The sequence below is a fragment of the Ailuropoda melanoleuca genome, chromosome 8 (assembly GCF_002007445.2).
Source record: "Ailuropoda melanoleuca isolate Jingjing chromosome 8, ASM200744v2, whole genome shotgun sequence".
Taxonomy (NCBI): Eukaryota; Metazoa; Chordata; class Mammalia; order Carnivora; family Ursidae; genus Ailuropoda; species Ailuropoda melanoleuca.
This window is the reverse complement of record NC_048225.1, coordinates 20,787,550-20,793,231: the sequence shown is the minus strand read 5'-3', so window position 1 is coordinate 20,793,231 and position 5,682 is coordinate 20,787,550. Positions and strand designations below refer to the sequence as shown.

The following is a 5,682-nucleotide window of genomic DNA, read 5'->3' as shown; positions in this document are numbered from 1 at the left end:
CCGTGGAATCCTCAGGCCACTGAGTGCATGTGCGAGGACGGACAGGGGCCAAGGATCAGGTCCCCTGCTGCTCTCAGGGCAGACCAGAGCAGAATGGCCAAAGTTAAGGCTAGACGCCGGGGATGCTGACTGGCGACTGACACGCAGATGTGGACATGTCCTGAAGGCTCGAAGTGAGGCCCCAGGACAGGCTTGTGGACAAGCTCTCCACTGTCCCAGGTGTGAGTCAGGCAGCCGCACACAGGACAGGGTGGCCACACGCCATTTCTGTGTGGCCCCCACCCTCTCGGTTTTTGTTTTGTTTCTTTGTTTGATTGAAGAGGCAGAAATCATTTGAAAGATGTTTCTCTCCATTTCTGTTACTTATTTATGTGTTAGTTGGTTTCATGTTGCTGAGCCCAAGCCTTGGGATCGATGCCCTTTGCTCTGGTAAAGCCGTTCCCCTAACATCACCACATGGGAGCCCGGACTGTGAGGGGCAGCTGTCCCCGAGTCCCCCGGAACCCAGGCAGTGTTGGGGACCCCATGCTGACACTTCCAAGGATTTAGTACGAGGGACGGCTCAGCTTGTTCCCATCCTGCTGCTAAAATGAGTAAATAAATAAAGTAGAATTGATGAGGTCACAGGGGCTTCCCTCTTCAGCCGCTTGCCTCCTGAAACTTCCAAACCTACCATCATGTGATTTCTTGTAATTTTCAGTGATTTGTGAAATAACATTTTTGCTTTTTTCAGAAACATGTAAACCACAAGCCTTAGCAAATAGGAACAGAAATACAGAAGAAAACCATGACCTTTCTTTCACATAAGGAATGAGGCTGAAATCATTCATATCCACGTTTTTAGGAGAAATAAGCACGTGAGCCCCAGGCCAGACACTCCCCTTGGCCCCTCCCCTGCTGGAGGCAAGGGCAGTTTGAAGCCAGCTGTCCCTGGGGACTAGGGAGCAGGGGCCTCCATCTCCCAGGCCCCCCAGGGGCCAGGGGCCCTGCAAAGAGAACAGAGGGGCCAAGGTGGTGGTGGAGGTGGGGGGCCTGGAGCTGAGCTGAAGTTCAGCGCACACGGTGTCTAGACAGCCTTAAGGGAGACGCTGCCCACCCCCCACCCCCCGGGAGGCAGGTCTCCCCAAAGGCCCATCTGCTGTACAGGTTTGGGGCAGTGGCCAAGGACAACATAATTAAATCACTAGTACCAGCTGAACTGTGGACATAGGGGTGGTTCACAGTGATTTTTGCCCAGAAGAGCTCTTTAATCAATTCATGCCCTTTCTTGTTTAAGAACTGTGACCCAGGGGCGTGTGGGCGGTACAGGTTGGTTGAGGGTCTGACTCTTGGTTTTTGGCTCAGGTCCTGATCTAGGGATCTCGGAATCGAGTCCTGTTTTGGGCTCTGAGCTCAAAGCAGGTTCCGCTTGGAACTCTCGCTTCCTCTCCCTCTGCCCCACCCCCACCTCAAATAAATACTTAAATCTTAAAACAGGAACACACCCTTGGAAAAAACCACGTGACCCAGAACTTCATTGCTAAAGGCAATGTTGGGTATTTCCAGCTGGGCGCTGGGGAGGTGGTGAGAATGAGGCCATGGCCCAGCCCTTGAGGGCTCTAGGGAGCCAGGCCAGGGCCATAGGAAAAGATAAAGTCTGAGTCTTAACTAAAGTGAGTCTTAATTTTGTCTCTGTAAAGCAGTGTGACCCAGGACAGTACTTGATGTCCTGAATCCGCAAGTCCTCCCCGGCAAAGCAGACGCAAAAGCCTTTCCTGATCCATGATCTGCGGGGGAAGAGTCCCGCTGGGCGCGCATGTGCAGCATTGTTGACAACCGCAGGGAGTTCTTGAAATCTGATGACCTCTTCTCTGTCTCAGGTTCAGCCGCGAAGCGAACCTTTAAGTCTGCTCTCCGCTTCGTGACCTGTGCTCCTGAGTGTCAGTGAGATCACTTTTCTCCGGGTGGGAAGAGGGCAAGGGGCAAATGCTCAGCCTTTGAAGGGCGTGGGGAGCATGCGCACAGGCCCCGCGCTAATTGGGACGGCACAGTCTCTCCCCCGGTTCTCTGGGAACCAGGGAAACAGGCCTCCCCTGAGCTGGTACATCTCCCGAACTCATGCCTTTTCCTTCCCTTAGCCTGTCCTCCTCCTCACCTGCCGCTGATAGGAGTTAAACCCTGGGCTCATTTTTCTCCCCTCCTACCCCCATCTTTCTCTGGATTACCTCTCTCTCCCTCCACGCCTCCCTCTCTCCCTCCCTCTCTCCCTTCCTCTGGGTGGGAGAGATCAGGCTCTCCTCTGAGGCAGAGTCTCTGGTCGGGGGGGGGTGCACCTTGCGCCCCACAAGGTACGACACCCTATGCCCCTCTCAGTCTTCCCTGTCCCCCTCAGTATCAGGAAAAGGACATTTATGTTCAGACCCCTCCCAGATCAGCATGAGTGCCAAGTAGCAGGACTGGGAACATAGAGACCAAGACCACAAGGACCATCCCCTCAACCTCTGCCTTCTGACCTGTCCGCATCTGGGAGGAACAGGATAGAGGGGGAGATTAGGAGGAGCTGGGCATCCTGCTGCCTCCATGAGCAGGTGCACACTATGACCAACATCACTACCCGTGCTTTGATCCTTAAGGAACACTCAGAGCCATGAACACTTTCTTGCCAGCCCCTCCTCCTCTGGGCTCCACGTCCCAGACGGTGGGGGCTTCTGGAAACAGCTGGTTTGCGGTATTTCCTTTGGTAGGCTGCCTGGGAAGAGACCCCTCCCCCCCCACCCCCTGCAGCCTCACTACAGGTGAGTCCAGTCTTGGCACATCTCTGACTGTAGGGGAGGCAGGGCCAGCAGACGCGCTCTGACCAGGAGACAGGGATTACACTGGCTGCCCCTAGTATCTGAGGCCTCAGAGAGATCAGGTAGAAAATGAGGACTTACAACACCTCCTCCCTTCCTTAGGTATAAAATTAGAGTTGTACAGGAGGTCATGAGAAATTTCCTACCCTGTCCCCATCCTTCCCACAGACCCATCACACAGCCTTGTTTGGCAGAGACTATAGGACCAGGGATAGCAGGGCACAGTGGGAGGGCTTGGGTCTTCCAACATTCAGTGGAGTTGTGATGAAGACCTAAGACACCAGGAGGGGGGAGGAAGACGTGGTCGCAGCTACAGTGGAGCTCTGGCCGCCCCGCTCCAGCTCCTGACTCACCGCTGTTCACTCTCACCAAGAACAAGTCAGTCAGGAAGCTATACTGCAGCCGTGGCTTTTAATGACACCGGGAAGACACACATGGAACTGGAGGTGGTGATTCACCAAATTAGAAAAACTCTCACCAGCCGCAATGTAAAATCTTTGGAAAATGTGTGTGCTGACTTGACCAGAGGCGCAAAGGAAAAGAATCTCAAAGTGAAAGGACCAGTTTGAATGCCTACCAAGATACTGAGAATCACTACAAGAAAAACTCCCTGTGGTGAAGGTTCTAAGACATGAGATCCTTTCCAGATGAGGGTCCACAAGAGACTCACTGATTTGCACCGTCCTGAGATTGTTCGGCAGATTACTTCCATCAGTATTGAGCCAGGAGTTGAGGTTGAAGTCACCATTGCAAATGCTTAAATCAACCTTTTAAATAAATTGATTATCAGTTGTTAAAAAAAAAAAAGAAAATAGAAGGGGCTCAAACTCATCTGAATTGAATATAAATTTCCTTAGACACGACTTGAGGGCTCTCTGCAAGCTTCCTTGGGGCAGGAAGTGAAGATGGAGTAGGTATGGATTTGTTGATACTATAATCTGGGGTCCAGGAAATATCTCATGTTTCATTCTCTTGAAGTCACCCAGAATCCAACATCCCACCACCACTGACCCAGACGCTAAAACAATCCATCTCTGTGATTTTGAGGTCTTCTCCCCTCCTCTCATTTCCTTCAGGGCAGCGTCTGAAGAAGACACACACCCGTGGAAGTTCACGAACGTTTGCCTGAACTCCGAGCAGAGCCATCTGCCTGTGCTGAGCTGCTGGCCCCTGTTCTGGTCTCATGCTTGGGCCTCACTGGGTCCCACCAAGTCTGAAATCCATGGAGACGAGGGGTCACCTCTCTGAGTGGACCGTGTCCCTGTGAGGTCACCCGCTCCTTCAGGCGCTGCCAGAATCAAGGTGGGGAGAAGTCATCCCAGTGTCCCACAGTCCCCAAGGCATTCCCTCCTCTCCCCACAAGCGAGGTAATCCTGCCAAGGGCTCCAGACTTCCAGATAAACCAGCATATGGGGGAGGTTGTTCGCAAACAACTTCTGTTTGTGCTGGCCAAAAAATCCTCCCTGAGGCCAGCCATAAAATGAACTGGAAACTTCCTGGGAGACAGTGGGAGCTATTTTGTGAAGGGGAGAAAGGGAACACAAAAAGCGTTGAGTAGGTCAGCTGGAATTCCTGCCACAAAATGGTTTTTGTCCTGAAGTTGATTTTTGTGTAAAAGGAAAAGAGGTTTTAGGGGAGCTTTCTAAAGCACCAGCAGCGAGCTGGCAGAATCCCCTGTTTGTCTCTCATCTTCAGTGAGAGCACAAGGCTGGGCAGAGCACCTAGGCAGGTCAGTGACCCCTGGTCTTCTGGGAGCTCCTGGGACCAGTGCAGGGTGGCCTTTCAGAGATATGGGAAGTCTGTGTGGGAACATTAGGGAAAGCATACCGTCTACCAGCTTCATTTGCAATCTCAAGGTCACCCCCCACCCTGTGAACCTGGGGAGAGTGGCTGCCCTGGCTGTCCCCACCTCAGCCCTCACACTTCCTGCCAGTGACACACATAGGTCATGTAGCTGGTCTCCTCATTCTTGTAAGAACTACCCACTCATTTTGCTAATCATAAATATTTCACATGACAGAGCCCCTTCTCTGAAATACATTGGTGGGGAGGAAAAAATTTTCTATACCCTTTGAGATTCTTATACGTGGTCTAAGAATTAAATTGACAGGAGACAGGTTATCAGGGAAAAAATCAAATTTACTGATGTGCATATGGGGAATTCGCATAAACGAGAGATTCCAAGGACAGATGGGCAAAATGAAGCGTTTATGCTATCCTGAGCTAAGGAGAAGGGCTAGGAGTCTAGGACTTCAAAGGGAAAGAAAGCAATTCACAGGGAGATGAAAAAGGGTAAGGGAGGGATGGAGGTACAGAGAGAGAAATGGAGGAGACAGGAATCTGAGAAAAAGAGCACCAAGGGCGATGGGAAACAGAAAGCCTTGATCTGGTGGGAGAAGCTGTGGAAATGTCAATACCCAGAGCTGAATAGGAGCAGACTTCAGAGCTTGAACAGGGGCAAGGTGGCCCCATCCTTCAAGGCTACAAGAGCACAGAAAAGGGCTCAATGATTACTGAACAGGTCAAAAATGGGCCAACTCTCTACAATTGTTCACAGTTCACTTGATTCACGAATCTGAGCCCTTGGTCTCAAGACAGGCACGGAGAGGTCCCCACGGTCCTGGTGTCCGTATGGGAGACTGTCATCTGGAGAGGAAGACAAGAGAAGAGGATCTCTGATTTGTGGCCTCCAAGATCAAGTGTGTCCCACATTCGGGGTAAACAATACATATTTGTTAAGACAATGAGTGATTCAGCCAATGGGAAGAAACAGCACATGGTCCTGAGGGTTCAGGTTGCCAGGTAGGAAGGGACATCAACCACCACTCTGCAAGGACGGGGGGTGCCCCTA

The 5,682-nt window shown here is 51.7% G+C and overlaps 1 pseudogene; it reads left to right on the top strand.

The window, feature by feature from the left end:
• The window catches only part of LOC109490348, a 5,080-nt pseudogene extending 1,488 nt beyond the window's left edge, over positions 1-3,592 (top strand).
• The last annotated feature ends 2,090 nt before the right edge of the window (positions 3,593-5,682 follow it).